Source organism: Dermacentor variabilis, chromosome 9 (genome assembly GCF_050947875.1).
Source record: "Dermacentor variabilis isolate Ectoservices chromosome 9, ASM5094787v1, whole genome shotgun sequence".
NCBI lineage: Eukaryota > Metazoa > Arthropoda > Arachnida > Ixodida > Ixodidae > Dermacentor > Dermacentor variabilis.
Window position 1 is genome coordinate 131,987,027 of NC_134576.1, and position 25,000 is coordinate 132,012,026.

The 25,000-nt window shown below is 49.5% G+C and overlaps 1 long non-coding RNA gene across 1 annotated transcript in view; it reads left to right on the forward strand.

Annotated features, from left to right (window-relative positions):
- LOC142557536 (uncharacterized) overlaps positions 1–25,000 on the forward strand; it is a 73,981-nt gene that overhangs the window by 45,829 nt on the left and 3,152 nt on the right. Inside the window, exons 2-3 of the long non-coding RNA XR_012822780.1 lie at positions 7,844–7,882; positions 10,468–10,562. This is a non-coding gene — a long non-coding RNA (uncharacterized LOC142557536). The remainder of the gene's footprint in view (positions 1–7,843; positions 7,883–10,467; positions 10,563–25,000) is intronic.

Below are 25,000 nucleotides of genomic sequence, written 5' to 3' on the forward strand. Positions count from 1 at the left end.
ATTGGTACAAACCGCGGCAGAGATCAGGTCTTGGTGCTCACCGACTGACAAGCGGTTCGCAGAAATTACGCCCAAGGTAAGATCTCGCAGGTAGCGCTTTCTATCCCACGAAGGTCTATATACCCTACCGACAACAGCCACGATCATCTGCATACCCGGTCGCGAATCTCTCGCTGGTAATCTGAATGCCCATGCCCCTCTGCTCGAGCGCACGTCATCCGCCGCCTCTTGGCGAGATGATCGTGAGGGATAAAGACTATAGAACATGTATCCAAACAGCATCACGCCATCCTGCAACCACCTCGGACTTCAAAGACAGAAATTAGGCCCGCACAATCGTGGGTCGCTCTCGCGCAACGAGGCATGCAGTGTCGTGGAGGCGATTGCGAGCAAACACATTCCCACATCGCACGCTGCATGACGCGATGCATCCCACAAGATGTCCGTGTATACGCTTGTCCCAGTTGGAACGCGCAGGCCAAGCTCGACCATGCCGCATGGGCTTGCCAGTTAACAAAATTGGCACGTCGTTAACGCACCCGACCGCAAATTAGTGAGAAACTTTGCTGCCCAGCGTCGACTCCTGGGGACCAGCTATGTATACGGAGAGCGCACCGGGTGGATATACGGCTCGTGGGGTCCTGGACTGAGGGCTCCGCCCATGACCGAGGCCTCCCGGCAGGTGCGGTTTTGTACAATTAAACTTTTTTGTCCCTCTGTCTCTCGTTCGTAAGAGTGGCTTGGCACTGCCCGGCCGGCCTTCGATAAAGTGTTTCCAAATGTGATTTTATGTCTTTTTTTTTAATGTTTTGCTTGATTATTCCTATTATTTAATTCTGAACATTTGTATGACCATTTGAGCGTTTCTATTTTCGATTTTATTGTTTAAATTCTCGTGAAAAGATTATTAGACTCTGTATGTATAACTGTGAATGTTATCTCTTTATTGACTAACTATTATATGGGTGTCTGATTTCTGTACCACTCGTGTGCTACTGCTTGTAGGGGTTTTCTGGACATAGTCAAGCTGCTCATGCAGCTTCTTGCCAGAAAACCCTCCAGTTGAACCCGGAAAATAAACTTATACTTATACTTACTTACTAATAATATGTCGAACATCGCGACTGGCTGGCGCATGTCCTTATAGGAACAGTGTGACGTAGGATTCGACGGTGACACTGCGTAACACTATAGGAACGCCTTCGCAGAATGCGTGACAGTGCCCACAGAAACAGTTCGTGTGTATCGTATGTACTTGTGTGTGTGTGTAGGTGTTGTTGAGATTTTTTATTTTCTTTTTCCTTTTCTTTCTCCCACCTATCGCATCCCTTTGCCCCTCCCCCACTACAGGGTTGCCAACCGTAGATAATCTCTGGTTAACCTCCCTGTCTTTCCCTTTCCCTATCTCTCTCTCTCTCTCTGGCCTAAGGACCTTGTTGTGAATACGGGCCCTGGGGCCAAATTCCTAAAGCTTTTCGTTTGCCTTTGAGCGAGTCACTAACCTGGCAGGAGCTGTTTACGCCATTTGGCCAGCTGGATATCTTCTAGCGCATAAGTACGTTTTTGTGGCTCTGGCATACCCTGCATTACGGAACGAAGGCCCGTATTCACAAGAAGTTTCTGCACTAGAAAACTGTTTGTAAGAGCTGTAACCAGCGATCGAATCGTGCACGTTTGACGCATCGTCGGCGGAGCTAGGAGGCGCCAGCCAAAAGCAAGGAACAAGTTCTTACGCGCGTTCTTACGTAGGTTCTTATGCAGCTATAGCCCAAGTTCTTATGCGCCAAGTGCGTAAGAAGAAACACCAACCAAGCGAACTTATGGAGCACTTTATTCGCGAAGGCAACCGTCGCGCACGACAAACCCCTTACGAACCAAAAAAAAAGAAAGAAAGAAAGGAAAAAGAAAACGTTGTAAATCGTGTCTCCGTCTACGCGCCCCTTTGGGGCCCATAGCCTGGTCGGGCTGGAATGAGCGACAGAAGCGTTGGGGGACGATCAGTTGGCGCGAGTACTTCCGCGCCCGCTGTAAAATAATTTACACCCTTAAAAGTAAAAAAAAAGGTGTAAATATGTTTATAGCTCACACCACAGAGTGTCGGTTATATAAATCGCGCCCTAACGGTGCGAGTTATGGACACATTTACACTCCTCTTCACCTTTAATGACGTAAGTTATTTTACGGCGCACGCTCGAAACATGCGCGCACGCCGCGAATGCGTGCGCGCGCACTCTTTGTCGTCGTCAACCGCGCGGCATTTTATCGTCGTCGCGAGAGCCTCGCGGAAAGTTCACAAATATCGGAGACCGTGTGGGCAGCGACCACGCGACGCGTCGCCGGCGTGTCAGGCGAGCATCGCGATCGAGTGATGGCTGAATGCCTCCCGCGTGTGTATACACGCGCGTTTCCTCTGGCGATGATGGTGATAGTGATCTAAGGAAAGGGAAGACGCCCGATTCTGCAACCCGTGAGGGAGCACGGCGAAGCGTCGTCAGAGGAGAGGGAATCGGAAGAGAAAGAGGGAGGATGTTGCCTAATAGACTCCACTGTGCGCGACGTGGGTGACGGTCCTCTTCTGGCGTCGCGCGAACCGTTTCCATTGTGAGCAGCTCGCGTCGCACCCTGTTGTTCCAATAACATTTGTCTCGCGCGTTCGGGCGGCTTGCAGACGTATACGTGCCTCTCTCGTCGTGGCGGGATCACCGGCGCAAGCATGCCTCCTCTAGCAGCTGTTAATTGACGGCGAACCGAGCGTGGGTGGAGAGGGGGAAGGGGGAGGGCGTTATATGGAGATCGTCACAACTATATAGCACCATTAACGACTGAGCGAAGCGAAGAACTAAATGAAGACAGGACAAAGACGCCGGAGGTGTCATCGGCGAGCACCGAGTAAGAATTGACGCGTAAATAGGAATGTCTCGTGTTTGGAGACATCTTCAGAAACGACGCGAGACAAGCAGGCGCAGAAGGAAACGTCGCAGCGGGGGCCCTTTTTTTCTTTTTCCTTCGCTCTTCCGAGTGCTTTGTTATTGCGCGATGTTGATTTTAAAGTGACACTAAAGAAAAGCAGTGAGTCACTTTATACTGATAAAGTATGTTCGTTCAAAACCCTATTATGGTTAGTTTCGCGGTTACAGGTTGAATGCTACGAGCGAAGACAAAAGCCAAACTTTTTCATCGTGTTTTTATTTTATTTTTTATTTCGCCGAACCCCAGCACCTGTACGTCATTGTGACGTCATGGATTTCGAAGTATTTTCTTGAATTTGGGCGTTTGTGACGCAGTAAGCGTCGTCAGAGCTGGCTAAGTTCAGTCAGTTTGACTGCATCGCATTGGAATGTATAGTCCGTTCCTTCCTCTGTACGAAAATTAAAAGAAAGAAGAAAGAAAGAAAAGGAACAAAATTAACGAGGTTCAAGAGGACCGTCAAGAGCCATCACGTCAATGCTCACCAGCTCGATTCCGTTTTTGTGTCTCACGCCTATCACGGTATACTGAGCGTGCCTATTTTCTTATTTCTTTTTTTGCCATTGCGGAAGCGCAAATCATCCATACAACTTAGCGTATTTTTCTCTTTAGTGTTCCTTTATTGTGCAACTATGTCATGTCAAACGCTTCTGTCATATTGTTGTTGCTAACTTGGAAGGAAAGGGGGAGGGGTGAGGTGATGCAACAGATTTTTGTTCGCCACATGTGCCCGTCGCCATGACTGAAATGAACGTTTGCACACCGCACCAAACCATCACGCGGGTTCGATTAAGCGGGCACGGAATCTGGTCACCGTGAAAGCTGCTTTCCACTGCATAGCCGCGGTCGCCCTGCACTAATAAAATACGACCGATATTATGCGATTGGCTGGAACTGTACTCTTGCAAAGAGATCTAGCGTAAGGACATAGACACCGTCGTCTTTTCGCAGTGGAGGAGCGTAACACTCGATGCAGCTTGCGCGTTCAAGCTGTGTATACGGTCTTCCGCACAGAAAGCCACCAGAGCCCAGCAGTTGTCATATTTTTTTTTTTCATTATAGCGACTGCACTCCCTGACCCCCTTTGATTTCGCGGTGAACATGGTTGTGTGTGTTCGTGCGCATCACTTTCACGCCTTTCCTTATACGTTGCATTCCATTTCCTTCTCTACCACCCATGAAAATTCTTGCTGACTTTACGTTGAGTTTCTGTCGAGTTTCTACAGCGCTCACTCAATGTTCTGTAGAAACGCTACTGAATTTTCTTTATACTTTTGTAAGGGCAGTGTAGGGATGCGAACCTCGTGCAACCTGGCTAACCTCCGGGCCTTTATTTCCTTCTTTCTTTCTCTCTCTCTTTCTCTCTGGGCAGGAACTCGCAAAGCTATTGGCTCGCTGTGCATGACTGGCTGACACCAGACTGTTGGCGAATTACAGTAGCCAGTTATGCGATAGCCGAGCCAAGACACCGATAGCCGTACATATCCAATCGCGGACGGTTCTCGTGTATACGCATCCATTAGAATTGCGTTGCGTCAATTCTGAGCTTACTGTTCGGGCTACATTTGGTGACAAGCTATAGGAATGCACTGGGAACCACACCCCAGTCCAAATCAAAAGACAGTTTTTTATAGAGGCGCCAGCCAGTTATGTTCACTCATTTCCGTAACGTCACGACGGAAGCGAACTTCTTTCAAGGTCGGTGTCTCTCGCAAACTGTTTTAAAGCTAGTGGTCTCTGGATCTTGCTCCCGTTTTCGTGGTCGGCACCCGAACTTTCTCCGTTGATAGAATCAGGAGAGTCGCGCCGTTAGAAAGAAGAGAGGGTTGTCACTGAGCCGGAGACAGCGGGACAGACGGCAAATCAAGGCGCGCAGCCGTCTCCCAGACTCGCCGGTTGGTCGGAGAGGCGCTGACGTCACGCCAGCGGTTGGTGAACCCTGTGGATCGGTGATGAAGCGGTGGCCCAGCGTGCTGCTGGGATGCCTGTGGCAGAAAAAAAAAGGAAGTTAAAAAAAAAACGACGCGAGGCTCGCTGTCAACGGGAAGCCGCCGAAGAACGAAATGAAAAACGTTGCGCCAACGAGTTTCACAGATAATTCGGAGTATTCAGAAAGCTGTCGGCTTACTTTGACAACAGACTTCAATGAGTTTCGGCTTAATTTTCTCTTTGAGGTGACGCATTCTTCTCTGGGTGCGGACACTTTCTTGTTTAACTGTCTAAGCGGGCCGATCCCGCCGATAGCGCGACCTATAATCTCCCCGTTTTCGCGGGGCCATCCCGATGATGGCGCAGGGTAAAATTATGGGCTATACGGGATTGACTGGGTATGTGCACTGGAGCCACCGGATATGTGTCACTATAGGTTTTAGTTTGCTTTCGGGGTTATATCTTACCACTGCATTCACCTACAGCTTATAATCTATCTATACGTAACCGTCATTTAGACAACAATAACATTATTCATGCAACGGTTCTGTGCAAATCACGAATGCTTCGCATCGTATACATAGACGTCAGCTACAGTTCAGTCAGCCAGTTGTTCTTTTTTTTTTTTTTTTTTCTTGTGCGCCTGAGCACAGAGGGTAGTTTTGTGGCCGTGTCTTGTACTGAAGCTTATAAGTTGGTCATGAAGCAGAGAAGCCATGCGATGGCCTTTCGTGGGCTCGCGTACGTAGAGCACAGGCGTGTGTAGTATATTCCTGCTGCGGTGTTCGCTATAAGCAAAGGAAAAAGAATAAGAGGCCGGGCAGAACGGAGATGTGTCCGGAAAAAATGCGACTGCCGATTACGGATGGACGACCGTTTCAACCTGGCAAACAACACCTGAGGAGATAGATATTCCCCGCCGCGTCAGATAAGGCGTCGAGCTGCGCGCCCCGCATTTCTCGATGGCCGGGCTGGGGGGCATTTTCGGAAAGACTCGTTGCGTTGCCTGATAAGAGGAGACCTTGTTTATCGGTTGCGTACGCACGCCACCCCCTTGTCTCTGGTCTTTTTATCTCTGTCTGCCGGGGCGGATAATCGCGTCCCGTCTCTGCGCACGACGCATAGAGCGTTCGCGAAAATGTCACCGTTCTTTTATTATTATTACTATTATTGACGTCGTTAGTATTACGCCAATCGCTCCCACAAACGCCATTGAAATTGTTGCGCAAAAAAAAGTAGTGCTGCTCCTGGCTGCGGGGAACATGTAGTCGGCCAGACCAAGAACTGTTTCGATGACCACTGAATCGCACCTGCATCCCAGCTTGTTGGCGGCCGTTCGGCGGCGTGTTTTCAAGGCACGCTCGCGGACATGTGTTTCAGAATTGAAGGCCTGCGAATTTCTACGTTTCGAGTAAAGCTTTGACGAGAGAAGCTAATTATTAGATGATCAAACCTTAGAGACATTTGGGAACGTCTAGACTGCTTGATTGATTGATTGATTCATTCATTCATTCATTCATTCATTCATTGGCTGGGATGTTGAAAATGTCTTAATTCCTTTTCAGCGGAGAGGTGAGGGAGGCGTGTAGAACAGGCAGGCGCGTCTGATATAACTCCAGACAACAGATTGCCATAAGATCACTAATTCCAGAATAGATTTTTTTTAACGAGACTGGCGTGAATAATAAAAAAAAAAACTTCGTCACTAATGTATAGAGACGGTTTTACGCTGTGCAAAAATGCTGAAGTAGAAAATCTGTCATCAACGCGGCAATATAGCTCGAAGCTGCAAAGGAGACCCGCATGCAAACTAAAGAAAACTTCGCAGCCAAAGGAACATTTGTCCTGGTCTGGGGATCGAGCCCGGCACGGGATCGACGCCTTTCGAGCTAACCGGAAGGCTAGCAGATCGCACATTGAGGTCAAATTAACTCGATGGAAAGAGACACTCAATATAGCTAATCAGTATATGTATCCGTAGATACACTTGCAATAAATAAAATAAAATATAAATAAAAAAGTATGTATGTAAGCTCCATAGGAAACCCGTACGGGTCTCTCAGAAAAAAACACTTCTAATTCAAACATGAAATTCATCTTTTCTGAAATGAAAATTCGAACCAAAATTGTCAACAGCAATAACAAAGTCTTCTTTCTATGACATTTGTACGGGTTCCCTTTGTAACTTCGTGCTATGCTGTCGGGCGCGTGTCGGGTATTCCTTTTCATGAACCTTCCTCCACATTGCAGATTTCCGCAGTACAGATTTCCCTTCGCAACACTGTCACTGTGGTCTTTGTCGTGCGTGCATCCATGTGAAGACGATGCATTACTGTGGTCCTTTTTTTTTTTTCATTCTGATGCGACAGAGATAAACAAGTGAGCGCGAGAAAACAGTAGAACCTCTCGTGAACCGCGGGTGTGACTCTTCAGCGTATGCGCTAAGGAGTATAATTACGCGGTGCTAGTTTAGGTGGTGGCCTCAGTTGGCAACACAGCCATGCGTAATGAGTCTACAGGTTGATGAACGAAAGTATACCAAACGCACCGATAGGTACACAAGAGTTGGAATTTAAAATGAGAAGCATTTGGGTGTGTCCTCGTTACCTAAAAGAAATCCAAACTACCATTTGCTTTGCTATCATCAATCAATCAATCAATCAATCAATCTAATAACTTTATCTTCACCAAAACAAATTTACAACCAAAAAAAAGGAGGGGGGACCGGGAAAAAAGCCTATATGCCGTCCTCTTAAGATCAAGTCAGCTCTTTAATACTCACCAACTTCTGATGTCTGAGCCTTCGCCTTGACCACCACTTTGCCCAATTCCTCTTGCTCTAAAGTTAACTTTTGCTGGAATAGTCTGCCGCCACTCGTGTTTTATATGCTAGTTTGTAACGAATTTATAGCTCGTTTTTAATTTATTTATGTGCTTTTTGTTGCAGTTGACCTTCGAAGAGATATGAAGGGAAAAGGATGAGTAGGTAAGCGACTCGGCGTACATAGTTCTAAGAACACCTCACTATCACAGTCTTATTTCGAGAAACCGTATAGACCGCAGGAAGCGAATTGTGGCGCTCTATGGTAGCTACTGTGGACATTGCCGAAATCCGCTGTCTAATTCCGCCATATTGTCGAGTTATGTAATGGCGGCGTTATTGAGCCAATCAGAGAGGACGTAGCAGCCCTGTGAGCCAATCAGGGCTGGCAAGATGGCCAATTCGACAATACGGCGAAATTTGACAACGCATTCAGTCCAGAACATAGCACGCATGGCTGCCCCAGCTTAACGCACGTGCGTTGTACGACCGCTGGCCAAGTATATTTCGTTCTAACCATGGCCAGACCCGCGGAATCGTGCTGTAAATGTCGCACAGTCTATCATACAAAATGACTAGGGGGAATTCTGGCGCTAGCGTCTCAGGAGCTGGATGCACGCCGGTTCAGCCATCCCGGGAATGGTGGTCCTAGTGTACACATGGATTTGCCTAAACTTCGTCCTTGTGGCTTCAAACAACTCTGAGTTTTGTAACTTAAAGATCGTTCACAAAATATCGTGTTACAATGTGCAGCGATTCGCAGTGATTATACGCATGCGCGCGCGGGAACATATCTTCTTCGTGAGTTTATTAAGCGGTGGTTCCTTGAATATTTCGGAAGATAAAGCGTATAATAAATATCCCTGGAAGAATGTCTGCCAGCCACAAGTACGAGAATTCGGGCCTGCAGAATTCGGGCCTGTCCGCACTTTCCCGTGCCAGCTGAGCGACTGCTGTGCCAGGAGTTTTTTCTTCTGTTAATTTTTTTTTATCTGTAAAGAACTCTAAGCTCACGTCTGCTATCGCGCGTGTGTGGTGTGATATAGCAACAAGGCCTGCCGCTGTGATCGCACGCGCGCGCGTCCGGCGCCAACCCCGAGCCCAGAGCCGGGGTACGCGGCGCCGGCGGAGCGACATATCGCGAGGAGCAAACAGCTTCGTTCTTTCCGCTGCTGACGTCATCGACACCGGGAGGAGGAGCTCAAACCCGAGTCCCGACCAATCGCCGCTTGCCGCCGTCAAGGGCGGTGCGCCTGCCGACGTGCGGAGTGCGCGCGCGCGTTTATGGCGGTCTTGCGCTTTTTCCTCGTTCTCTCTTTTTTGTGTGTTTTTATTCTTTTATTTCTGGCGCTTGGAGGGGACCGTGCAGCAGTCGTTTTGGAAAGGCGAGGCAATGGGCGCCTGTGGGGGGAAACGAAACTGTATAATGAAAACGAGAGAACACGGGAAAAAAAATAATAAAAGAAGAGCTGTGGGTTAAAAATAACGTGCCCCGTGTGGCCGGCTTTGGTAGCCTACGATGCAGGCCGGAGCGGACGGCGTTGGGTTTTCACTTTGCCAGAATGCGAAACAGCACGGACCTTGGCCTGCTTGTGGGTGGTGTCTAAAACATGGCGGCCACGACGGATTTCCGGCTCTAGAATTACTTCCGGCGCATACAACGTGCCGAGGCATAGCCTTCGAGGTCTTTTTCTTTTTCTATTACGCGTAGGGAACCGTCTCTGAGGCGCGGATTTGAGCACTACCTACAGTGGCGTAGCTAGGTCGTCTGGCACCCGGGGCCCTTAGCTCTTCTGTCACTCACCTCCCCCCCCCCCACCACCCAGGGTGTAGTCGAGGAAGGCGAGGATATCGACAATTTTCGGGTGTCTTCAGACGTATATGACACCCCCCCCCCTACTGGCCCCGTGCACCCGGGGCCCACGGCCCCCCGGCCCCCCCTGTTGCTACGCCACTGACTACCTATTAAGAGGATGCTTTAGCTCGGGCTCAACTTTGACGCGGCCTATTCAAATACATGTAAAACGCAAAAACGTTTTTCTGAGATAACCCCTGGACCGATTTTAATGAAAGTTGTTGCACTTGAGAGAGAAAGTTAAGTTCTAGTCACTGTTGGAAGCGGCATTTCGATTTAGGGCTTGAGTTTTGTTAAAAAGGTTCTTAAATATTCGACAGTTTGAAAAAAGAAATAGAAGCACACAGTTTACAAATTCATAGCTCTGCATCAGGAACAGATATCGTCGTTCTGTAAACGGCATCCATTAGATCATTCAAAGCGGACAAATTTGGTGTGTCATTTTACATCTTAAGTGAATTTCTTGTGTTGTTTACAAGGGTTCTGCAAAATCTGTATTTACATGTTATTAAATTTTTTTTTATATTCATGCGCAACATATCAATTTTGTCCGCTTCAGGTGTACTATTAGATGCAATTCACAGAATTCTATTATCATTTTTCGTTGTTGAGTTACAGAGTTGTAAACTTGATAGTTTCGTTTTTTGAAAGTTTTCGATATTTGCCAATTTTTAATAAAATATTGACGACCTAACTAAAAAATTCTAAACCACGAGTCACCAGATTTTAAGTTTTTCTTCTAAATGCAACAAACTTCTTCATATTTGGTGCAGTAGTTGCCAAGAAAAACGAATTGTCCTTTTACATGTATTTAGATGGGAGCACCCGAGCTAAAGCTTCTTCTTAAAGCGAACTTTCCTGTTGTCTCCATTCCCGTATCACCTTGCGTGGACAGCTCTCTGGCCGGGTGGGCGGAGCCGATCTTGGAGGCAGTGTAATCATCAAAGGCGCTGACTCTGAGGGTTGATCCTGGTATGCTACCAGTGCACGGTATGTACTCTCGCGAGAGTTTTTTGCGTGATTTGCAACGAGGGTCGATTTCAGAGCCAGTGCAGTGTCAGAGCACCCACACACTTCATGCCATTAACCGATAGAGCTAACCAGTAGGTGTCCCCAGCAGCATGCATATCAGCAGGTCTAGTACGAAGCTATCGCTTGACTTTGAAAATCATATGTCCTGGTCAATGCTGGTCATATGTCAATGAATCAATTCCTGGTCATATGTCCTGGTCAAGTCATGTCCTGGTCAAAGTTCCTGGTCAACTGTTTTTGTTAAGTTTCTCTTCTTGGTCGAGCAAGAAGAAAAAGGTGTTCCGACGGGCTCAATTTCTTTGTTAGGTACAACCTTTACGAAGAAAACAGACATTGAAGCCCGAGAAAGCATACGGGAAGATGATTAGTCCGTTGATTTTAAATTTAAGAACACTGAGGAAGTCATTGGTATTTGTGTATGCATACAATACTTGTCCCAGGAGTGTTAGCCAGCGCCGCTCAATACCACGGCGGGGAACTTCCTGTGAAGCGCAGGCGTGATGTAGTTTGCGAGCTTGTAAAAAAGTTTTTGGGCATGCGTAGTACAGTTTCGAGCTCTTTAGCTTCTACCGCCGTAAAAATAAGCGAAAAAAAAAAATAAACGGAATCGAGAGCCCAGCCGTAGTATATACCGGTGTGTGCGGTATACACAGGTGCCAGACCGGCAGTCTACCACGACTGTCTATCACCGTGCCGTCTGGCTTTATCACTCGTACAAAAGAGGTGGTGGGGGGGGGGGGTGCTCTTTATAGCGCGGAGTAATACGACGTTTTTCTTTGTTTTACAAACCTAATCACTTTCGCTTGCGCGCTTTTGTTTGTCCCCCCCCCCATCCCCCCGTCCCCGTCCCCGTGTCTTTCTTGTGGGCCGCCTTTTGTTCACCGTTACAACTTAATACTCTCCGGTGTTATACACGGTGCCCTTTTGTCAGTTCACACAGCGTCGTTATGTTTTGTATACATACACGCTCTTTGTTTGAAGCCACTTCTGGGCGCACTGTTTTCTTTTCGTTCTATTGTGAGCGTCGCGTGGCTGGGACAATATAGACGCGAAGAAAGGGGCCCGTCGGAGGCGGCCGCTAACTACAGCGGCGCTAAACACTGTCGGTCTCTGTCCCGCTATAGAATGTCGTTGCATGTGCCGTGAGGTGTGCCGAATGACGTTCACTAAACGGCGCTGTCGGGTTTAGAAGGGGGTGTCTTGCTTCTTTTCGCGTGCATACGGACGAACCCGGTCTTGTTGGGTGCTGATATACGTTAGATGGTAAGTACGCGAAGTGAGTCTCGAGCGCACCGCTTTTATGGTTTTACATATCACGTGCATCATGCTCGTAGCAGATCCTTGCTTTTGTTATAAAGCTGGACGTAACCTGAGTAGCACCCCCCCCCCCTCCCCACCCCATAAGCCGTCGGCGATATACGAGTTAAATTCACCCCACTGAGTGGCTGCATATTCATCGGTTTGCATGGATGCTGTACTGTCCAGTTAGACCAAGCTAAGTGGCCACATGATAGATAGATAGATAGATAGATAGATAGATAGATAGATAGATAGATAGATAGATAGATAGATAGATAGATAGATAGATAGATAGATAGATAGATAGATAGATAGATAGATAGATAGATAGATAGATAGATAGATAGATAGATAGATAGATAGATGCTGTGGTAACAGAGATTGGGATGCCTCAGAACCACGTTTACAGCGATATCGCAATGCGCGAAGTGGACAGCCGCGTCATAAAAGAACAAGGAATACAAAAAAAAAAAAAAAAACGTCACGAACACTTTAAGGGTGAGTTGGTAATTAATATAATAATATTCTGTAGAACTACTCTACATGACTTTCGTTTGTTCTGTTAGGAAGCGCGCTGTTCGTGCCACGTCTGTTTGTGAAGCAAACAGAGTTTTCGTACGTGTGTCTCCGTGTCTCCGCAAACGGTCTCCGTGTCTTAAAGCGCTCGACCGCGCTGTCCGGGAACACGTTCAGTTAACCGATCGGCTTTTATTTTAGTGCCAGATTGACACCGCGGTAGACGCAAACACGACGCCACCTAATCAGGCTTCGGTAAACCACGTTCCACATGACTCGGCCCGCAAGAGCTAACGCGCATACAGCCGCTCCGCAGGACGCCGCTCGGAGTCGCACCTCCTCGACCGCCGCCCCGGCGTCGACGCGCGCCGCGTTGTCGTCGCTGGCGCTGGCTCGACGAGACGTCGTCGACGACGGAGTCCTCCCTCTTCGCTCACCCTTTCGCGGATCTCTCTCTCTTCTCCCTCTCTCCACTCTCGGCCGAGCTCGTCGTTCCTGCTATCTCTCCTTCCTGCACTCACAGCTCAACTGCAGCAGCAGCAGCAGCGAGGACGGACGGACTACAAGGAGTCGCACCGTCGTCCGCAGCTTTTCTCGGTCCGAAGGAGAGAGAGACCGAGCGCGTGTCCCGTGCAAAGAAAGAAAGAAGGCAGGAATGAAAAACAAAGAGCTCATAAAAAGAGAGAGAGAGAGAGATGGAGCCCGCCCGCCGCCGCAATTACGGTGATTTTCTGCTGCCCGCCCGCCGCCGAGGGAAGCGGGACGGGTCCCCTTGACCCCCGACCCCTCGCCGGACACGCTCTGCTGGCCCGAGCCTTAATTGCCGCCGCCCCTGACGTCAGTGTCACCGCGGAGCACCCCCCTTCCTCCCCACTTGCCTCCGCCCGTACGGCTCGGTCGCACCGTCGCCTCTCCCTCTCTCTCCCCGCCCTCTCCCTCCGTGTCCGGATCGGCAGAGCGCGTAGCGCGGTGTCTGCGTGCGCGCTCTGCATGCTGAACGGGCACACGCAACACCGAAACGTCGCGACGCTGTTCTCGCTGGAAGACATTTAAGCGTCGTGCCGGGCCACTTCGGTGTTTCGCCGCGGCCGATATACGTGCCGGCCGCTGGAGGTTGCAGTGGCCTCTCGTTAAATTGCTCGGGAAGGGGGAGGGGGTCCGCGTCGGCTGCGCCCGTAGCTGCGGCAGTGTTTCCTATACTGAAATTTTTTACCAGGATGAATTCGCCGTATCTGCGACAGTGTTTCGATATACTGAATTTTTTTACCAGGATGAATTCTTCTGGTGCTGAGGTAGCATATTTAACAGGGATAAGCGGGCTAGTTGGTGGTCGTTATTGGAATGCATCATGTAACCGCACAAAAACAAGGGAGAAAGAAGGAACACACAAGACAGGCGCTCAGTTTTCCAGCGTGGGAATGATGGATATAGCACACAAATTTGGCTAATATTTGTACTTGTGTCTCCAGACGATTTATTTCTTGATGTATATTTGTGTAGCTTTAAGTATGTGGTTAGACATTTTGTGCCTTTATTGGCTAGTTTTTTCCAAGAAATCACTTTTCTTTTCTTTCTTTTGCTAGACAAATGAAAGCAATAGGTATCGGCGCACACTAGTAATAATTGCGTACGGTTGCATTTGTAGCGCAATAATTTCGTTGAATATTGCGAGGTCACGAAGCCACTTATTATTATTATTATTATTATTATTATTATTATTATTATTATTATTATTATTATTATTATTATTATTATTATTATTATTATTATTATTGATACTGTCAGCCCATGACGGGCTATTACAGGAATGGATGTAACATACATAAACAGAGAAGAAAGAGCATTAGTGCGCTTGAACAATACACTAAAGAGCAGAAAAAAGAAAATGAAGTAGCACTGCTGATATGAAACACATTAACAATATAATTACACAGCACATTTTGACTTATTATATCACAATATTAGCACAGAACGTCAGGGTGCGTCGGGTACATAAGGCAATGTATTGCTTCCAAGAATGCATTAACTGATTTTATTTGGACGACTGAATCAGGCAAAGACTTGAAGCCAGAAGGACGAAGTTTAGACAAATCCAAGTACTACACACCCCTTATGGCTGAACCCGTCACGCATGCTTGTAGCTCGCGTAGACGACCCACTAGCGCTACAGTTCACTGTAGTAATTTTTGCAGGAAACTCTGTGCATAGCCATCGTTCGTGAAGCGGTCACCGTTATATGACGAAGAACGAAATCAACCACACACGCGACGAATGTGCTGACTGGCAACCACTATGGGAAGACGCGCAGATACCTTACTCGTCTCCCTCGCCGGCTGCGTAGCAGGGCCGCACTGACTGCTGAATGAAACGAAAGCCAGCCAGATAGTCGACGCCCTGTTTCTGTGAAACAGTGCAGCCTCGAGGAAGACGTATGTAGCGGTCGGCTCACCCGGCGCCCAATTCAGCGGGTTTCTGGGTCGCGTTTCGCTGACATGCGCTATCACGGCTAATCGCTGTGGCCTGCGATGACACTGTGACGTCCGGTTAGGAGGCGTGGTTGTTTGACACGTGGCAAATGTTCAATTAACACCCTTGGTGGTGTTGAGACGTTACAACTGTTATACGCTTTATTTCGCATCAGACGTGATTTTCTATTGCGTTTTGCGGAGGTAAGGCAGGTATTTTGCGTTCCCATTTCGACATACGTCGGATTAGATGGGTGGGTGAATTAATGGATTTTATCAGCTTCGCCTTTGACGGACCAGACCATGCTGTGATGGGGCACGTCGTGTAGGGGAGTACTCCGAAATAATTTTGACCACCTGGTGTTCTTCAACGTGCACCCATCGCGCGGTACGTGGGCTTTTTTTTTTTTTTTATGTCTGCACTTCGATCTCATGCACCGAAATGCGGCCGCCGCCTCCGCCGCCGAACCCTCAACCTCGGGCTCACCAGCTCGACGCCGTAGCCGGTGAGAAGTAGAGCACGATGTCTCGCGCTGAAGAATAGGCCTGGACACGCGTCCTTACTACAGCGCTTTCTGGCCAACTGTGCAGGTCCTCACGCAGCTGCTACATACCTAATTGCACGCGAATCTCACTATAGCAACGGCAGCTGCGCACAGGTGTCACCTTCCCGTAGTCCAGTTTGCGTCATCGGCACGACTCCTATACATGATACCACGTCCACGGACGCTGCGATTTCCCGAGAAAACAATTACTGCCGCTGCGCAGAAATATAAAAATAAATGCATAAATATGAAAAGAAATAAATGGGAGGTGCGGCTGTAACCTAGGGAATGTCCTTATTTATCCTGGAGAGGGAGCCTGAGGTCACGTTTCTGGGCAAGCGCGTAGGCAAGGCGTAATTTAATGGAGGAAGCGTGGAACTCGCTCGCACAAGCTGCTGCACTTAGCAACGACATTTAGATACGAGACGATCTTGCCGGCCAGACTTCACAAACACGCGCACAAAGATCTCCGTATAAGCAGGATGTGTAACTCTGCGGCTATTTATGCAAAAACGTCTGCTTTGGAAAGAGAGAGAAATGTGAAGGAAATGCAAGGATCTCAACCAGGCGAACGACCAGTTTGCCGTTACGGTGTCCTAGAAGAACTGCTGCAGGGAACTCTGGCTTTTCGACCGTTCAGATCGCGTGGCATATTGGTCGGTAGTCACGTGGAGTTGCATGCTATATTTGTGCTTGTGGCAACAGGCTTTCTTGTGGCGTTATGTATCACGCCTTACCTCGGTGCACTTGACGCAAAGTTTTTGTTGGATGTGGTCAATTTACGAGGCCGCGAGGTCAGTTGAAGCCGGAAGGACGATGCTGAGGCCACTCCACGCTCTACGTTTCCATCATTCCCAAGGTATATATGGCTGAACCGCCGGCAGTTACCGCATGTATTCGAGAGTTTTAGCGTGTCCGGTATTCCGGTAAACGCCCAGTCGCCTTGCGGTTTACCGGGCTACCGGTCACACTAAATCTCTCGACTGATGGTGCCAGAATTCCTTCTAGTAAATTTATATATATATATATAATACAAGGCGCGCATCAAGGCTACAGTCGTTCACGTGCGGAGGTCTGTCGACTTCACGAACTGGAGCGATACGGGTGTCGCTTTCCGGCCTTGCGTCGCGTGTGGTCCATACAGTCCAGGGACAATCCTTTGTCACCGCCAGTGACCTTCGGTCCATCTTTGTCTGACGTGGTGCGTATATAGCAGAAGGCGCAGTCTCGACAGTGCACCTGTGTCGTCCGTCAACGCAGGCAGCTTCTGTGCACCTTGAAAGGGGGGCATGAAGACGTCACGTTTCAAGATGGCGAAAACGTGCCAGTGAATTCTGACTCTCGGTTGGCTGTACGTTGCGAAATCGCGCTTTCCCACTATTCAAAAAGGTGTCCTTTTTTGGAGACGAAGTTCCACGCGCAGAGGAGTTCACGTGTCGATGGTCATTGTTCATTAGCACCGATAAAGCTTGCTGTCAGGACGCTTTTGATATCGGTGTCACACGGCGGCTCTTTCGATCGCGATCCAGCCCGATCCGCATCGAAATTCTCGACCGGTAATTGACTCCCCTCCTCAGCTTGCACAACGGAGCCAGTGGCGATCGAGAAATTCGATTTCGATCGGGTTCGATCGCGATCGAAAGTGCGCCGTGTGACACCCGTAAAAGCATACTGCAAGGCTCTGGATTCGCCAGCAAACGCGCGCGAATGTTTTCAATTCACTTGCACGCATTCGTTCTTCTTGAGCAGCTATGACACAAACAGAACCATCCCTATTGAAGAAGTGAAAGGTAATTGCGACATCCAATATCGCACCTGACTTATGTAAAGTACCTGTTCTTTGCTATCATTACGTTCTACCTGTACTCGATACCTGAGGCAGGAACTTGGAGGCAATTAAGAAGCTTGAAAAAGAAGAGAAAAAGCCAAGGGCCAGGCAACGAGCGTCGGAGCGAATTATTATACCCGTAACGTTAAGAGACGCAAAGACAGCGGCGTGAATTGGCGAGAAATTGGGGGTTGCCGATCTTTTAGTTGAGATTAACCTCCAGTTGGGCAGGCCGTGTAATGGCAGGGCAGATGACCGTTGGTCTGCTGCAGAGTTACGAAATGCGTGTCAGCAGAAAGGAAGCACACTGGAGGACGGCGGGAAAATTAATTACGTAGTTGGTTGAAATGAAATGGGCAGGCAGAAGGTGGTGTCAGCTGGCGCGAGACGGGGAAATCGGAAATGGCAGTGAAATGCCTTCGCCCTCCTGCGTACGCAAATTAGACGTACCGATGCCGAGATCATGCCGAAGGCGTGATATTTATATACAGCAACACAAAATGTTCACATAAGATCTTCATGGGTATGTATGGTGGTTACGGGGCGCGCGAGCTTTTCTTTGTCTTTCTTTCTTTATATCTTTTATTAATTTCTTTTTAGATCGGGCATTCCACCTTTTGCACCGTCCACGCGGTATTTTCTAGCAGCTCCGGTGTTACTCTCGAATGAAGAAGTCATAAAGTAAGAAAAAGAAAGAACGACAAAACTGCGGACCGAGAATGAAGGAAGGAAGAACAAAACATTGCGGAGAGTAAAATAAAACGAGCCCGTCACCCAGGCGGCCTTCGAGTGGTCCATAATCTAGCGCTCGTAATAAGCATACCTCACGAGACAAAAACATCCGGACAACAAAAGCAACACATAAAGTGCCGGCCGGCGTCTCCTCCGAGGAAGGAAGCCAGCGCAGCAGCAGCCGCAGCAGCGTATGACGCGCCAATGTGAAGGAAGAGGAGGCAGGGGGTGGCATGAAGAGAGGGTGGAAAGAAACGAGAAAGGGTGGAAAGAAAGGGTGCTCCCCCCTCTCCCCTTGTTCTGTGCACCGGCGTCGGTCACACATACATCCTCGACCAAGGTGCCGCTGAACTACTGCTCTCTTCCTGGTGGCGTAAATCATAGCCAATCAAAAGTCAAGCGGGGCATCTATGGAGCATGCCGCGGGATTGCGAGCCAGAGGGGTTAGTGCGGGGTGAAGCGGGGGGTCTGGCCGGAGGTTACGTTCCCGTCGAACCGAATAAGAGGCCGCGTAAGAGAAAGGAGGCCGCTTCTTCCTAACTTTATTCTTCTTCTTCATGGTTATATTGCGCTCAGTTTTACAAATACGATACTAAGGAAGGACAGGACGTGGACCGTCCACGTCCTGTCCACAGGACAGGACGTCAGGACAGGACAGTCCACAGGACAGGACAGGACGTCCGTCCACGTCCTGTCCTTCCTTAGTATCGTATTTGTAAAACTGAGCGCAATATAACCATGAACGTTCACCAACTAGCCCCCTTCATTGCTTTACTAAATTATTCTTCTTCTACTTCTTTTTTCCTCATTTCTTTCTTCTCCTTCGCTTCCTGCGTCGGCCTGCGCGCGCTGTGGTATTTTGCATCTTTGCCGTGCAACGCATAGATCTCTCGAGATTTCGCTTTATACGTGTTGCTGGTTGTCCCTCGTATAATACGCGGCGCGCCACCTCGTGTTGTACCGCACGTAAACAGCGTGCGCGCGGAGTCGTTGCCCTCCTCGCGGGTGTAGTGGTTTAGCATTTCGTGCGGAATACTTATATAGAGACTGTCGTTGTTTACAAACATAGGCCCCGAACGGCTTCCGGTTCTGGCCCGCCAGATTTAGCTGCCGATGATTGCAACGGAGAGTGGCGGGGGTGCGTTAAAAACAGAAGCCCGCAGATTTTCAACACTTCCGCTCCCCTGTTGATAACAAGTTTACAAGTTTGCCTCAACTTATGCGGAGAAATGTAAGTCGCGAGACATTATGCGCCTTTATTTCATCTGAAAACACAGAAGCATCTTCCGTACATTGGAACAGCTTAAAACTCGAGTTCGTTCCCGTGTAGTAGACTGATAAGGCACGTGACCGGAAGTTTGTTGGGGTCGCAGGCTTGCTGCTGATATCGCGCGTGTGAAGCCTTCCGTGGTGGTGTCTGCACGTGTGTCACGATTAGAGGCTCCGGCCATACTATCGTGTCGGTCGCTTGGTTCTCGAAGCACAGAGGATACATTCAAAAGCCAAACAGCAAAAAAAAAAAGAAATAATTAACGAAAACAGAAAATCATTGATCTGCGGTAATCTGCGAGGTGGTCTATAAAGCTTCGCGCCTCTGTAGCTTCCCGATAGCCTCCCGTTAAGCTCGCATTGTACAGAGCGACCAACCAGAGAGACGCCGGTCCCGGGTTCAACGCTTTCGTTCGTAAGTGCTGTTTGCCACTGGCCGGCAACCTTCGCTCGCGACGTGTCCAACTTCACGATTGGTCGGCATTTGCTCTTACGAACGATTCGATATAGCGCAAGTACTTTCTTGCGAATGCGAGCCCAGGGCACTGGCCCTTGTGGAATACGCGCAGGCGACGACTTGGGGACCGCGCGCGCGGCGTTCCTTGACAGCAGAGCCGAGGCCCCTCGTTAATTCCGGCGCACCGAAGGCCGCGGCCCTCCGTTCCGGGGTCCTTGCTCTTCGACCGGCGTTCGGTGGCGCCGAACCCTCTCTCTCTCTCTCTGGCACACGTCCGCGCTACGTCGAGGATGTCCAAGCACGGCGCGGGGCCGAAAGAGGCGAAGCTGGCCCTCGGCGCGTCCCATTCTCGACACCCGCTCCGTACGCGGTTTCGACTTAGGGCCTTTGCGGCTTTACGAGCATTGGCCGCGCGAAGCTATAGAGGCCAACGTTCGGAGCTCTTCCGCGCGGAAGAAGCTATAGACGGAGCTCTTTACGCGTCCGATGCATAGACAGGCAGTTGGAGGGACGGCGTGCCTCCCCCCCCCCACCCCCCGTCCTTTGCGTATACATACGGCGCGTGGAATAGAAGCATCAGCCGCCGGAAAGGCCCGTACACCGGCGGCCGCTACAAGCGGCGGACTGCGGCGTGAAATATGAAAAGGCGCATTGTCTGGGAACGCGACGGCGCCTCCGCCGCCGTCGCTGCTGCTGTGTGCGGCAGCTGGGATCCGCTGCTTCGTGGGGGCCGGCGACGGCATAAACTAGCCGCCCGCCCGCCAGCGAGCTCGCCCTCCTCGGCGCCGGCCTTGCCGTCGCTGCTGTGTTCAGACTCCGTCGGCGCCGCGAACGGACCTCGACTGCATGCAGCGCGCGCGTGCTACTGGCCGCGCCGGCGATTGGGCTAAGTTGCGTGCAGTGTGCACTGCGGTCCGATGTCTCTTTTGTCTTCGTTTGCGCGATTCCCTGGGTTTGGCTGAACTCGGCCCGTCCCGGTGAACGGTGGGTGTCGATTTTAATCGCGCCGGATCGACTGCGCCCTTGCCTGTCCCAGAAAGCGCGTGATATAGAGTTTCTATACAGCTTCCCAAAAAATAAATGTGTCAGTAGTACATGCTCCTGCACCTCTACCGCTCTCTCTCTCTGCCGCGCTGCACGCAACTAACAGGCAACGGGGCAGCGCGCTTCGTTCGACGGCCGAAAAGCAGGAGTGATAGGTGGTGGCCAGCGAGCCTCTCGGTCCGTCGGGCGCCGCAACACTTCTAGCGGTCGTCCCTTTCCGATGCCGCCGCCGCCGCGAGGTTCTTGGCCGCGGGCGATGCCCTCTCCCCCCCCCTATTGCACCCTTTCCCGTGCGCCACCCGTGGGAACAAAACATGGGGAGAGGGGGAGGTTAGCCTCCTCTCTTCCGCAACGCACGCCACACGCGTGTTCTGCATTTTCGCGCCTGTTACGCTTGCAGAACGATGGACAAGTGTAACGGAAAGCTGTAGCAATGGACTTATTGGTGGGTGGCAGAGAGAAAGAAAGAGAGAGTGTGTAACGCTGTAATGCCAAACGCATTAAGCTGCGCTGTTCTTGATAGCTCGAAGTTTAGTTTTAGGCGCAGGAAACTTAATTCCCGAACTCGTAGCCTTTAATATAGTGACGTTGTTAATATGCTGGAAAGATGTCTCGGTTGGGGATAGTTTAGAAAACCAAGTTCTAAATAATTAGTTACTCAAATAACATTTCATTTTTGTTATTGATGTCTTCTACGAGTGTACGTCCCTTTATTTCTGTGTGGCCAGAAATAAAGGCGGACATATTGTTTCGGTTTTCCTTAATATGGAGCTGTGTTTGGCATAACGGGGTTATTAATGACGTCTGGAGATATTACACTGTCAACTCGTTTGCACCTTTAAGAGTAAATTAGGGTGCAAATCGTTCTACAACTCACACCCTTACACCCACAAAGGCAGTACAGTGTGAGTTGTATACATATTTACGCCCTCATTCATTTTAAGGGCGTAAAAGGTTACATCATAAAAATAAATGAAGGTGTAAATCGGTCTGTAAATCTCACGCTTACACCCAGAAAGGGTATACGGATGTGAGTTATAGACATTTTTACACCCTTGTTGACTTTTAAGAGAGTTTTAAGAGTCTGTCGCTAGGCACAGGGTAGCCTAGCGACAGACTTGGCAAGATATATACTCCACTGGAGGTTCTCCCCAGTTAAAACAACACGCGCCGCGAATTTTTCTCTAAAGCGCCTCTTCATTTCATGCGATATTCTGCATCACGGAGGGGCGGATCAATAGTTAGATTATAGGTAGCCTTAAATAGGATTCAACGGGAGAGGTTGGAAACAGAGCAGCTCCGGTCTGGTATTCCGTGTCACATATACGGGAAATGTAAATTTGCTTAAGGAAATCAGTGAAATGAAATAATACGAAAAATAAAAAGGGCAGTTTACACTATTACACGCGCAAACGCTAACACAATCAAGAGAGAGATAAAAAAAGACTAAACAACGGCAACAACGACACATAACGCTAATCACTGCGCATAAACTAGTATCCGTACTGATAAAGAAATGTTCCACTGCAATGACAGTTGTTCTATCAGCGGGCACTAACCGGTCGTGGTATAAGTTATTATCTCAAGTTACGACGGATGGTTGCCTGCAGCGCCTTAAGTTAGCATGCCGTACGTATCATCCTCCTTACCTGGGCATACGGAGGGGCAGCTTGCAAGCGCGAAAATACGGGGCCAACCAAAGAGGGAGAGAGAGGAGAGGAGGAGTGAAGAAGGGGGCAGCGGGGAAGCGACTTCCGAGCGGTTCCTCCCGGGCGTCGTCGCCTTCTTCTTCCTGGTGCGTATGTCCCCCCCACCCACCCACCCCTCTACCCCCGAGCAGGTGCATCGGCCGCCCGCTCGTTGGGTCCGTAGCGCGGTAGGTGCGCGTGCTCCTGCCATGTCGCAGTGCGTTGGCACCCACGGAGGCCGCGCGCTCTACCGCAAACCGCGCGCGTGAGGACGGGCTTTGGCTCCGAACCGCAGTGGCAGCACAACATCGTTTTTTGTCGACGAGGGCCGACGGGAATTGTAGGGCACCTGACACAATGGTTGCGTCACACACACATAGGTATAACAGAGAAAGGATGTATAGAAAGGCAAGTAATTTAACCGGAAGTAATTTTGTTAATTATACGGACGCTCCAATCGCATTGCTGCCGTCGATGTCGCCGTGAGGTTCCGCATAAAGTGCAACGGGGAAATAATCGTCGCCGCGCGCCGTATGCTGTATGTGCGAGTGAAGTCGTTCCAGGCTGAGCTGGCGATCGCGGCTCAATCTCGCGCACGGAAGGGAGGAACTCGGGGAGGAAGCGCGCCGACTACCGTCGCGCGCAGAGCTCGGAGGGGGGAGGTAATCGCCCGCCCGGACCGCTGATCTTAAAAGCCTCTGCGACGGGGACAGAGTCCGCCACGCGCTGTGTTTGCGCAACTTAGCGTTGATGTGAGAAGCAGCACGAAGGTCAATTCGCTCGATGCTCTTGCATCACTTCCTCACTCCAGCGTTTTGTCATCGAGTTTCGACGGTCATCGAGTGAGGTGTGTTCGTGTTTGCTTGTGCGCGCGTGACACCATGCTTGTTAATATATTTAGTATTTCTATATTTACAAGCTTATACGGCCGATGAAACTACTATCCGTACTGAATTCGTATACCTCGTCGAGAAACTGCACGATCATGGCCTTTCCGGTTCACTGTAGTCGAGGACCCCGGATTAACTGTGAGTGCACGTGGGGCTCTAACGTATATACACATCACACGGTACACAAGTGTTTTTGCATTTTGCCGACGTCGAAATGCGGCCGGGATCGAACCCGCAACCTCGAGCTCAGCAGCGGAACGCCATATAGCCACTGGGACATGGCGTTAGTGCAAATACTATACGGCGCAAATAGGATTTTCAAATAATGATTTGCCAGTAAAATGTGTTTTAGCGTGTTCGATAGTCCTTTTAACGCTTTTATATCTAGCCTAATCCGTGGAATTCTCATTCGAGATTTGCCAGGGCTACGATTTTAAGGCGAGAGCCTTAGATCTATGTTTGAAGGTCGCGCTGTGAGGTACAGAAAATACCATGTGACCCAAGGAAGGCCAGAAGCGAACCAAAGCATGCCCAGCCGTTTATGGGAGATAATTGATGATTACCAAAGTTAATTAATGCTTAATTAGTAGTGGGAATAGGGTGGATTAAGGTGAATTAGAGGTGAATCGCGTGTCTTGGGTATTAACTAAGGACACGTGGTAATTTCTGGTTTTATCTGCCAATATGAACAGCTTATGGGTGTTATAGACGACGACGAGCCATCCGTGATACGAGCGAGCAATTTCGTATGCTCGGCCCCCGATCTTAACCAGGAATGACGAACACGTATGTGGACACTCCTGTAGTACGCTCGGTATATACCTAAACCGGTGCATCGGTGAATAAGTATGCGGAACGAAAATTTAAGCGCGTGACCGTTACGTGCAAATACTTCTCGTCGCTTCTCCTACGTACGAATTCTCTCCTGCTTATCCGGGCGTTATTGAAGCACTCTGGTTATGCTGTATCGCAAAAGCTTTTTTTTTTCTTCTTCTCTGCGTTTCATCTCGAGTCGTGCCAGATGTGGTTCGCGCGAGCATCATCAGCCTATAGTAGTTTCGTGCGCCTAATGTGAATCACGTTTGGCGAGATTAATTAAGGTCGTGATGGGGGATCGGCGATCCTGCGTCGGGTCACGAATCGTGCAAGGTTTGGCGCGAGTAGTCGTTCGACGCCGCGTTATGCGGAGATTAGGATCAGAGGATGGGTTTAAGATAGGGGCCGAAATTTTCTTTCGTGCGATTAATTCCGGGTCTCTGTTTAGTTTTGATTGGGTCAAGCGAGGCCGTGGCGTCAGCTTCCCGCGAGTACCCGCTTTTAGAAGGCAGCCAAGGTATGGCCGTAATAAGGACGACGTCTCGCCGAGCTTGTCGCATTGGCTTTGGGCGTGGTGTTTGTTTGAGTGACATAATACACGCGACGTGACGCGGGCGGATAATTGGATTCGCGTCGTAACGTGGTCCACGAGGTCCAGCAGTTAGGCTGGAAAGCACGCGCTCGTGGCCGTCTGTAATTCCATAAGTGGTCTCCGTACTACACTGCACATTGTAATTTAATTCCCGGTATTCGACGTGAATCACATGCCAAGTGCACGATTGTCACCAGAGAGGGTGAGTGGCAATGTTCACAATTATTCACAATCGTTTCACGCCTGCATCTGTGG